Genomic DNA, 12,706 nt, shown 5'->3' with positions numbered 1-12,706 from the left:
CATGGAAATATAATTGCAACAGCTTTTATTTAGCCGGAAATCAAGCGTGTAAGTTTTTATGCGCAAAAAAACATTTTAAGACTGAATGAAGCTGGTTTTGAAGAAATGCTTGCCTTTGACAATTGCTGCAAAATACTGAAGGGAAAGTGGGGTTGCCTTCATAATTGAACAAGAACAACTCAGTTCATCATGGAAATATCATTGCAACAGCTTTTATTTAGCCACAAATCAAGAGTGTAAGTTTTTATGCGCTTAAAAGCATTTTCAGGCCGAATGGAGCTGATTTGCTTATTACTGTTAATTGCAGCAAAATACTCAAGGGAAAGTGGGTTTGCCTCCATATTTAACCCAGAACAACATAGTTGAGCATGGAAATATGATTGCAAAAGCTTTTATTTAGCCAGAAATCAAGAGTGTACGTATTTATGCGCTTAAAAGCATTTGTAGACCGGATGAGCAAATATATTTGTTTCTTACAATTGCAGCAAAATACTGAAAGGAAAGTGGGTTTGCCTTCATGTTTGACCCAGAACAACTTAGTTCAGCATGGAAATATCATTGCAACATCTTTTTTTTTAGCCAGAAATCAAGAGTGTAAATTTTTATGCGCTTAAAAGCATTTTCAGACCGAATGGAGCTGATATGCTTGTTTCTGACAATTGTGGCAAAATACTGAAGGGAAAGTGGGTTTGCCTTCATATTTGACCCAGAACAACTCAGTTCAGCATGGAAAAATCATTGCAACCGCTTTTATTTAGCCAGAAATTAAGAGTGTAAATTTTTATGTGCTTAAAAGCATTTTCAGGCCGAATGAGCTGATTTCTGCCAATTGCACGAAAATACTGAAAGGAAAGTGGGTTTGCCTTCATATTTGACCCAGAACAACTCAGTTCAGCATGGAAATATCATTGCAACCGCTTTTATTTAGCCAGAAATTAAGAGTGTAAGTTTTTATGTGCTTAAAAGCATTTTCATGGCAAATGAGCTGATTCCTGCCAATTGCAGCAAAATACTGAAGGGAAAGTGTGTTTCCCTTTATATTTGGTCGAAAACAACTCAGTTCAGCATGGAACTATCATTGCAACAGCTTTTATTTAGCCAGAAATCAAGAGTGTAAGTTTTTAGGCGCTTAAATGCATTTTCAGACCGAATGGAGCTGATATGCATGTTTCTGACAATTGCAGTAAAATACTGAAAGGAAAGTGGTTTTGCCTCCATATTTGACCCAGAACAACTCAGTTGAGTATTGAAATATGATTGCAACAGCTTTTATTTAGCCAGAAATCAAGAGTGTAAGTTTTTATGCGCTTAAAAGCATTTTTAGGCCGAATTAACAAATATACTTGTTTCTGCCAATTGCAGAAAAATACTGAAGTATTATTGCAACAGCTTTTATTTAGCCAGAAATCAAGAGTGTAATTTTTTATGCGCTTACAATCATTTTCAGGCCGAATGGAGCTGGTTTTGAAGATTTGCTTGTTTCTTACAATTGTGGCAAAATACTGAAGGGAAAGTGGGTTTGCCTTCATATTTGACCCAGAACAACTCAGTTCAGCATGGAAAAATCATTGCAACCGCTTTTATTTAGCCAGAAATTAAGAGTGTAAATTTTTATGTGCTTAAAAGCATTTTCAGGCCGAATGAGCTGATTTCTGCCAATTGCACCAAAATACTGAAAGGAAAGTGGGTTTGCCTTCATATTTGACCCAGAACAACTCAGTTCAGCATGGAAATATCATTGCAACCGCTTTTATTTAGCCAGAAATTAAGAGTGTAAGTTTTTATGTGCTTAAAAGCATTTTCATGGCAAATGAGCTGATTCCTGCCAATTGCAGCAAAATACTGAAGGGAAAGTGTGTTTCCCTTTATATTTGGTCGAAAACAACTCAGTTCAGCATGGAACTATCATTGCAACAGCTTTTATTTAGCCAGAAATCAAGAGTGTAAGTTTTTAGGCGCTTAAATGCATTTTCAGACCGAATGGAGCTGATATGCATGTTTCTGACAATTGCAGTAAAATACTGAAAGGAAAGTGGTTTTGCCTCCATATTTGACCCAGAACAACTCAGTTGAGTATTGAAATATGATTGCAACAGCTTTTATTTAGCCAGAAATCAAGAGTGTAAGTTTTTATGCGCTTAAAAGCATTTTTAGGCCGAATTAACAAATATACTTGTTTCTGCCAATTGCAGAAAAATACTGAAGTATTATTGCAACAGCTTTTATTTAGCCAGAAACCAAGAGTGTAATTTTTTATGCGCTTACAATCATTTTCAGGCCGAATGGAGCTGGTTTTGAAGATTTGCTTGTTTCTTACAATTGCAGCAAAATACTGAAAGGAAAGTGGGTTTGCCTTCATATTTGACCCAGGACAACACAGTTCACCATGGAAATATCATTGCAACAGCTTTTATTTAGCCACAAATTAAGAATGTAAGTTTCTATGCGCTTAAAAGCATTTTCAGGCCGAATGGAGCTCGTTTTGAAGATATGCTTGTTTCTTACAATTGCAGCATAATACTGAAAAGAAAGTGGGTTTGCCTTCATATTTTACCCAGAACAACTCAGTTCAGCATGGAAATATCATTGCAACAGCTTTTATTTAGCCACAAATTAAGAATGTAAGTTTCTATGCGCATAAAGCATTTTCAGGCGGAATGGAGCTAATTTGCTTGTTTCTAACAATTGCAGCAAAATACTGATGGGAAAGTGCGTTTGCTTCCATATTTGACCCAGAACAACTCAGTTCAGCATGGAAGTATCATTGCAACAGCTTTTATTTAGCCATAAATCAAGAGTGTAAGTTTTCATGCGTTTAAAAGCATTTTAAGGCCAAATGAGCTGATTCCTGCCAATTGCAGCAAAATACTGAAGGGAAATTGGGTTTGCCTTTATATTTAACCCAGTACAACTCAGTTCAGCATGGAAATATCATTGCAACAGCTTTTATTTAGTCAGAAATCAAGAGTGTAAGTTGTTATGCGCTTAAAAGCATTTTCAGGCCGAATGGAGCTCGTTTTGAAGATATGCTTGTTTCTTACAATTGCAGCATAATACTGAAAGGAAAGTTGGTTTACCTTCATTTTTGACCCACAACAACTCAGTTCAGCATGGCAATATGATTGCAAAAGCTTTTTTTAGCCAGAAATCAAGAGTGTAAGTTTTTATGCGCTTAAAAGCATTTTCAGGCTGAATGAAGCTGGTTTTGAAGATACACTTGTTTCTTACAATTGCAGCAAAATACTGGAGGGAAACTGTGTTTGCCTTCATATTTGACACAGAACAACTCAGTTCAGCATGGAAATATAATTGCAACAGCTTTTATTTAGCCAGAAATCAAGAGTGTAAGTTTTCATGCGTTTAAAAGCATTTTAAGGCCAAATGAGCTGATTTCTGCCAATTGCACAAAAATACTGAAGGGAAAGTTGGTTTGCCTTCATATTTGACCCAGAACAACTCAGTTCACCATGGAAATATCATTGCAACAGGTTTTATTTAGTCAGAAATCAAGAGTGTAAGTTGTTATGCGCTTAAAAGTATTTTCAGGCCAAATGAGCTGATTCCTGCCAATTGCAGCAAAATACTGAAGGGAAAGTGGGTTTGCCTTCATATTTGACCCAGAACAACTCAGTTCAGCATGGAAATATCATTGCAACACCTTTTATTTAGCCAGAAAGCAAGAATGTAAGTTTTTATGCGCTTAAAAGCATTTTCAGGCCAAATGAGCTGATTTCTGCCAATTGCAGCAAAATACTAAAAGGAAAGTGGGTTTGCCTTCATATTTAACCCAGAACAACTCAGTTGAGTATTGATATATGATTGCAACAGCTTTTATTTAGCCAGAAATCAAGAGTGTAAGTTTTCATGCGCTTAAAAGCATTTTCATGCCAAATGAGCTGATTTCTGCCAATTGCACAAAAATACTGACGGGAAATTGGTTTGCATTCATATTTGAACAGAACAACTCCGTTCAGCATGGAAATATCTTTGCAACAGTTTTTCTTTAACCGGAAATCAAGAGTGTAAGTTTTTATGCGCTTAAAAGCATTTTCAGGTCGAATGGAGCTGATAAGCTGCCATTTGCTTCACCATATGTTAATACAATGGAAAGTAGACTCCTTAATGTTACTCCTGCACAAGTAGATTATCTTGTTGACAATTCTGCCGCCTCACTACGTACAATACTCGATAGTGTTGCCCATCTAAAAAAGAAGGCAGTAAACCAGCAGAGGCAATCTCCATGGTATAGTTCACAAACACGCAACTTAAAACAGGAAACACGAAAGTTAGAAAGGAAGTGGCGTTCCAGAAAGTTAGAAGAATCTCATTTAGCCTGGAAAAATAGTTTAAAAATGTACAAAAAAGCTTTCAGTGATGCCAGAACAGCATATGATTCATCATTAATAGAAGAAAATAAGAAAAACCCCCGGTTTCTGTTCAGCACTGTAGCCAGGCTGACTAAGAGCCATACTTAGGGGTTATTGTTGGTTCAATCCCCGGCTCCTCTGGTCACATGTCGAAGTGTCCTTCAGCAAGACACTGAACCCCAACTTAGTTCCTCCTGGTGAGTGTTGGCCAGCTGCAGAGCAGCTCCCCCACCAGTGTATGAATGTGTGTGTGATTGTGAGTGTGAATGGGTGAATAAGAAGCAGTGTAAAGTGCTTTGAGTGCCAATAGGTAGAAAAGCGCTATATAAGTGCAGACCATTTATAAGCTTATTTCTGACAATTGCAGCAAAATACTGAAAGTAGAGTGGGTTTGCCTTCATATTTGACCCAGAACAACTCAGTTCAGGATGGAAATATCATTGCAACAGTTTTTCTTTAACCGGAAATCAAGAGTGTAAGTTTTTATGCGCTTAAAAGCATTTTCAGGTCGAATGGAGCTGATAAGCTTGTTTCTGACAATTGCAGCAAAATACTGAAGAGAAAGTGTGTTTGCCTCCATATTTGACCCAGAACAACTCAGTTCAGGATGGAAATATCATTGCAACAGCTTTTATTTAGCCAGAAATCAAGAGTGTAAGTTGTTATGCGCTTAAAAACATTTTGAGGCTGAATGAAGCTGATTTTGAAGATATACTTGTTTGTAACAATTGCAGCAAAATACTGAAAGGAAAGTGGGTTTGCCTTCATAATTGGCCCAGAACAACTCTGTTCAGGATGGAAATATCATTGCAACAGCTTTTATTTTCACCAGAAATCAAGAGTGTAAGGTTTTATGCGCTTAAAAGCATTTTCAGACCTAATGGAGCTGATATGCATGTTTCTGACAATTGCAGCAAAATACTGAAGGGAAAGTGGGTTTGCCTCCATAGTTGACCCAGAACAACTCAGTTCATCATGGAAATATCATTACAACAGCTTTTATTTAGCCAGAAATCAAGAGTGTAAGTTTTTATACGCTTAAAGCATTTTCAGTCCGAATGGAGCTGATTTGCTTGTTACTGTTAATTGCAGCAAAATACTGAAGGGAAAGTGGGTTTGCCTCCATATTTGACTCAGAACAACTCAGTTCAGCATGGAAATATCATTGCAACAGCTTTTATTTAGCCAGAAATCAAGAGTGTAAGTTTTTATATGCTTAAAAGCATTTTCAGGCCGAATGAGCAGATATGCTTGTTTCTGCCAACTGCAGCAAAATACTAAAAAGAAAGTGGGTTTGACTTTATATTTGACCCAGAACAATTCAGTTCAGCATGCAAATATCATTGCAACAGCTTTGTTTTAGCCAGAAATCAAGACTGTAAGTTTTTATTCTCTTAAAAGCATTTTCAGGCCGAATGTAGCTGATTTGCTTGTTTCTGACAATTGCAGCAAAATACTGAAACGGAAAGTGGGTTTGCCTCCATATTTGACCCAGAACAACTCAGTTCATCATGGAAATATCATTGCAAAAGCTTTTATTTAGCCAGAATTCAAGAGTGTAAGTTTTTATGCGCTTAAAAGCATTTTTAGGCCGAATGAACAAATATACTTGTTTCTGACAATTGCAGCAAAATACTGAAGGGAAACTGTGTTTGCCTTCATATTTGGCACAGAACAAGTCAATTCAGCATGGAAATATCATTGCCAAAGCTTTTATTTAGCCAGAAATCAAGAGTGTAAGTTTTTATGTGCTTAAAAGCATTTTCAGGCCGAATGAGCAAATGTGCTTGTTTCTGCCAATTGCAGCAAAATACTGAAAGGAAAGTGGGTTTGCCTTCATATTTGACCCAGAACAACTCAGTTCAGCATGGAAATATCATTGCAACCGCTTTTATTTAGCCAGAAATTAAGAGTGTAAGTTTTTATGCGCTTAAAAGCATTTTCAGGCCGAATAAGCAAATATGCTTGTTTCTGCTAATTGCAGCAAATTAATGAAATGAAACTGTGTTTGCCTTCATATTTGGCACAGAACAAGTCAATTCAGCATGGAAATATCATTGCAACAGCTTTTATTTAGCCAGAAATCAAGAGTGTAAGTTTTTATGCGCTTAAAAGCATTTTCAGGCCGAATGAGCAAATATGCTTGTTTCTGCCAATTGCAGCAAAATACTGAAGGGAAAGTGGGTTTGCCTTCATATTTGACCCAGAACAAGTCAATTCAGCATGGAAATATCATTGCAACAGCTTTTATTTAGCCAGAAATCAAGAGTGTAAGTTTTTATGTGCTTAAAAGCATTTTCAGGCCGAATGGAGCTGGTTTTGAAGATATGCTTATTTCTTACAATTGCAGCATAATACTGAAAAGAAAGTAGGTTTGCTTTCATATTTAACCCAGAACAACTCAGTTGAGTATTGATATATGATTGCAACAGCTTTTATTTAGCCAGAAATCAAGAGTGTACGTTTTCATGCGCATAAAGCATTTTCAGGCCGAATGAGCAAATATGCTTGTTTTTGCCAACTGCAGCAAAACAATAAAAGGAAAGTGGGTTTGCCTTCATATTTGACCCAGAACAATTCAGTTCAGCATGGAAATATGATTGCAACAGCTTTTTTTTAGCCAGAAATCAAGAGTGTAAGTTTTCATGCGCTTAAAAGAATTTTCAGGCCAAATGAGCTGATTTCTGCCAATTGCACAAAAATACTGAAGGGAAATTGGGTTTTCATTCATATTTGACCCAGAACAACTCAGATCAGCATGGAAATATCATTGCAACAGCTTTTATTTAGACAGAAATCAAGAGTGTAAGTTGTTATGCGCTTAAAAGCATTTTCAGGCCAAATGAGCTGATTCCTGCCAATTGCAGCAAAGTACTGAAGGGAAAGTGGGTTTGCCTTCATATTTGACCCAGAACAACTCAGTTCAGCATGGAAATATGATTGCAACAGCTTTTATTTAGCCAGAAATCAATAGTGTAAGTTTTCATGCGCTTAAAAGAATTTTCAGGCCAAATGAGCTGATTTCTGCCAATTGCTGCAAAATACTGAAGGGAAAGTGTGTTTCCCTTTATAATTGGCCCAGAACAAGTCAATTCAGCATGGAAATATCATTGCAACCGCTTTTATTTAGCCAGAAATCAAGAGTGTAAGTTTTTATGCGCAAAAAAACATTTTAAGACTGAATGAAGCTGGTTTTGAAGAAATGCTTGTTTCTGCCAATTGCTGCAAAATACTGAAGGGAACGTGGGTTTGCCTCCATATTTGACCCAGAACAACTCAGTTCATCATGGAAATATCATTGCAACAGCTTTTATTTAGCCAGAAATCAAGAGTTTAAGTTTTTATATGCTTAAAAGCATTTTCAGGCCGAATGAGCAGATATGCTTGTTTCTGCCAACTGCAGCAAAATACTGAAAAGAAAGTGGGTTTGACTTTATATTTGACCCAGAACAACTCAGTTCAGCATGGAAATATCATTGCAACAGCTTTTATTTAGACAGAAATCAAGAGTGTAAGTTGTGATGCGCTTAAAAGAAGTTTCAGGCCGAATGAGCAAATATGCTTATTTCTGCCAATTGCAGCAAAGTACTGAAAGGAAAGTGGGTTTGCCTTCATATTTGACCCAGAACAACTCAGTTCAGCATGGAAATATCATTGCAACAGCTTTTATTTAGCCACAAATAAAGAGTGTAAGTTTCTTTGCGCTTAAAAGCATTTTCAGGCCAAATGAGCTGATTTCTGCCAATTGCAGCAAAATACTGAAAGTCAAATTGGGTTTGCTGTCAATTTTGACACAGAACAACTCAGTTCAGGATGGAAATATCATTGCAACAGTTTTTCTTTAACCGGAAATCAAGAGTGTAAGTTTTTATGCGCTGATAAGCATTTTCAGGCCAAATGAGCTGATTCCTGCCAATTGCAGCAAAATACTGAAAGTCAAATTCGGTTTGCCTTCATATTTGACCCAGAATAACTCAGTTCAGCATGGAAATATCATTGCAACAGCTTTTATTTAGCCAAAAATCAAAAGTGTAAGTTTTTATGCGCTTAAAAGCATTTTCAGGCTGAATGTAGCTGATTTGCTTGTTTCTGCCAATTGCAGCAAAATACTGAAGGGAAAGTGGGTTTGCCTTCATATTTGACCCAGAACAACTCAGTTCAGCATGGAAATATCATTGCAACAGCTTTTATTTAGCCACAAATAAAGAGTGTAAGTTTCTTTGCGCTTAAAAGCATTTTCAGGCCAAATGAGCTGATTTATGCCAATTGCAGCAAAATACTGAAGGGAAAGTGGGTTTGCCTTTATATTTGACCTTGAACAACTCTGTTCAGCATGGAAATATCATTGCCACAGCTTTTATTTAGCCAGAAATCAAGAGTGTAAGTTTTTATGCGCTTAAAAGCATTTTCAGACCTAATGAGCAAATGTGCTTGTTTCTGCCAATTGTAGCTAAATACTAAAAGGAAAATGGGTGTGCCTTTATATTTGACCCAGAACAACTTAGTTGAGCATGGAAATATCATTGCAACAGCTTTTATTTAGCCAGAAATCAAGAGTGTAAGTTGTTATGCGCTTAAAAGCATTTTCAGGCCAAATGAGCTGATTCCTGCCAATTGCAGCAAAGTACTGAAGGGAAAGTGGGTTTGCCTTCATATTTGACCCAGAACAACTCAGTTCAGCATGGAAATATGATTGCAACAGTTTTTCTTTAACCGGAAATCAAGAGTGTAAGTTTTTATGCGCTGATAAGCATTTTCAGGCCAAATGAGCTGATTTCTGCCAATTGCACAAAAATACTGAAGGGAAATTGGGTTTGCCTTCATATTTGACCCAGAACAACTCAGTGCAGCATGGAAATATCATTGCAACAGCTTTTATTTAGCCAGATATTATGAGTGTACGTTTTCATGTGCTTAAAAGCATTTTCAGGCCGAATGAGCAAATATACTTGTTTCTTACAATTGCAGCAAAATACTTAAAGGAAAGTGGGTTTGCCTTTATTTTTGACCAAGAACAACTCAGTTCAGCATGGAAATATCATTGCAACACCTTTTATTTAGCCAGAAATCAAGAGTGTAAGTTTTAATGCGCTTAAAAGCATTTTCAGGGAAATGAGCTAATTTCTGCCAATAGCAGCAAAATACTGAAGGGAAAGTGGGTTTGCCTTTATATTTGACCTTGAACAACTCTGTTCAGCATGGAAATATCATTGCCACAGCTTTTATTTAGCCAGAAATCAAGAGTGTAAGTTTCTATGCGCTTAAAAGCATTTTCAGGCCAAATGAGCTAATTTCTGCCAATTGCAGCAACATACTGAAAGGAAAGTGGGTTTGCCTCAATATTTGACACAGAACACCTCAGTTCAGCATGGAAATATCATTGCAACAGCTTTGTTTTAGCCAGAAATCAAGAGTGTAAGTTTTTATGTGCTTAAAATCATTTTGAGGCTGAATGAAGCTGATTTTGAAGATATACTTGTTTCTGACAATTGCAGCAAAATACTGAAAGGAACGTGGGTTTGCCTTCATAATTGGCCCAGAACAACTCTGTTCAGCATGGAAATATCATTGCAACAGCTTTTATTTTAGCCAGAAATCAAGAGTGTAAGTTTTTATGCGCTGAAAAGCATTTTCAGGCCGAATGAGCAAATATGCTTGTTTCTGCCAATTGCAGCAAAACACTGACAGGAAAGTGGGTTTGCCATCAAATTTGACCCAGAACAACTCAGTTCAGCATGGAAATATCATTGCAACCGTTTTTTTTAGCCGGAAATCAAGACTGTAAGTTTTTATGCGCTTAAAAGCATTTTCAGGTCGAATGGGGCTGATATGCTTGTTTCTGACAATTGCAGCAAAATACTGAAGGGAAAGTGTGTTTGCCTCCATATTTGACCCAGAACAACTCAGTTCAGCATGGAAATATCATTGCAACAGCTTTTTTTAAGGCAGAAATCAAGATTGTAGGTTTTTGGCGCTTAAAAGCATTTTCAGGCCAAATGAGCAAATGTACTTATTTCTGCCAATTGCAGCAAAATACTGAAAGGAAAGTGTTTTTGCCTCCATATTTGACCCAGAACAACTCATTTCAGCATGGAAATATCATTGCAACAGCTTTTATTTAGCCAGAAATCAGGAGTCTAAGTTGTTATGCGCTTAAAAGCATTTTCAGGCCGAACGAGCAGATATGCTTGTTTCTGCCAATTGCAGCAAAATACTGAAAGGAAAGTGTTTTTGCCTCCATATTTGACCCAGAACAACTCAGTTCAGCATGGAAATATCATTGCAACAGCTTTTATTTAGCCACAAATAAAGAGTATAAGTTTGTATGGGCTTAAAGCATTTTCAGGCCGAATGGAGCTGTTTTTGAAGATATACTTGTTTCTTACAATTGCAGCAAAATACTGAAGGGACAATGGGTCTCTTCACTCTAGCAAAGCATGCGCTCTACCACTGAGCTACATCCCCAACATCATGACAGATTAAGATCACATGGGAAGTGGAAATAGAGCAGTCTCAAATACCCGTAAGCAAGCATTCTCAGACTTGGTTGTCAAGGACCCTCGTCTTGCTTGTTTTCTGACAATTTCGGCTGTACACAATACCTACTACCTGGATCAGGTTTGTTCAGCCAATCAGAGCTTAAAGATAGCCTCTTAGTTTAGGGTGGGGTGGGATAAGGCAAAGCATAATGTTCTCTTCCAATTGGTGACTGTCTCAACACACGTAATCCAGGTAATTGGCAGTGGGTAGAGCAATAGTTAGCTGGGCATAGTTGGAAGACAAGGAGGCACAGTCATTCAAATTTTTGCAACTTGAAAACCCGGATCAACCTCAACCTGAATCAGATCCGCTCTCTCACAAGTGAGAAATAAACAGACTGGCATTTTTAAAAGCATGTGGAAATGCCAGGGATTGATCCCAGGGCCTTCTACATGCAACACATGCCATGTACCACTGAGATACAACTCTGGTTGCACACCAATGGAAGCCATACACATGGGAATAGGAAATAGAGCCGTCTTCAATCCCTTTAAAGAAGAATTTGTAGATTTGGCTGTCAAGGACTCTTGGATCCCTACTTGTTCATGTAAAGACCCGCTCCAACAGAGTAAGCAGTGTCAGACACCATTGCTGTAGTGGCTTTCATACATCCCCAGGAAGATGACGATCATTAGGAGGCCACACCTAACGATGGAATGAAGGTCATTTAGAGCCGTGATTGTTTAAAGCCAACAACTCTTGACTCTTTTCCTAGCGCATTTTCTTTTGCCTGATCAAAGCTTGTTCTCTTTACCCTACAAACATGTTTACTTTGACATTTCTAAAGTATCGAAAAACCACACAAATTTCAAATCGCTAAACAGAAGACAACTGCAAGGGCAGGGAATCAAACCGTGGTCAACGGCTGGGGAGGGAGCTATGCTCACCACTATACCACCACCACCTCAAACACACCTTTTTTTTATTCTCTTAAGAAATCAAATTGGTAAAGTATACAGTAGAAGTCAGTAAAGATTCTGACTGATCAGTCATGAAAATTTTTCCAACTTGAAAACCCGGATGAACCTCAACCTGAATCAGATCCGCTCTCTCACAGGTGACATATAAACAGACTGTCATTTTTAAAAGTACATGGAGATGGAAGGCAAGTCATGTTAAATGGACTTCATTTTAGTTTCAAAGATAGTTGGCTAGTGCACCCAGTCACATTGCCTTGCAACGGTCATGAAGTAAGCCCAAGACACTCATTTTCCACTCTCAGGTGAGAAACAAACAGACTGTCATTTAGTTAAAGCACATGGAGATACCGGGGATTGAACCCTCATACATGCAAAGCATGCGCTCTACCACTGAGCTACATCCCCAACATCATGACAGATTAAGATCACATGGGAAGTGGAAATAGAGCAGTCTCAAATACCCGTAAGCAAGCATTCCCAGACTTGGTTGTCAAGGACCCTCGTCTTGCTTGTTTTCTGACAATTTCGGCTGTACACAATACCTACTACCTGGATCAGGTTTGTTCAGCCAATCAGAGCTTAAAGATAGCATCTTAGTTTAGGGTGGGGTGGGATAAGGCAAAGCATAATGTTCTCTTCCAATTGGTGACTGTCTCAACACACGTAATCCAGGTAATTGGCAGTGGGTAGAGCAATAGTTAGCTGGGCATAGTTGGAAGACAAGGAGGCACAGTCATTCAAATTTTTGCAACTTGAAAACCCAGATGAACCTCAACCTGAATGAGATCCACTCTCTCACAGGTGTCAAATAAACAGACTGTCATTTTTTAAGTACATGGAGATGCCAGGAATTGATCCCAGGGATTGATTCCAGGGTCT

Source organism: Channa argus, chromosome 19 (genome assembly GCF_033026475.1).
Source record: "Channa argus isolate prfri chromosome 19, Channa argus male v1.0, whole genome shotgun sequence".
NCBI classification, from domain to species: Eukaryota; Metazoa; Chordata; class Actinopteri; order Anabantiformes; family Channidae; genus Channa; species Channa argus.
The sequence above is the reverse complement of the archived record's forward strand: the minus strand, read 5'-3'. Positions refer to the sequence as shown.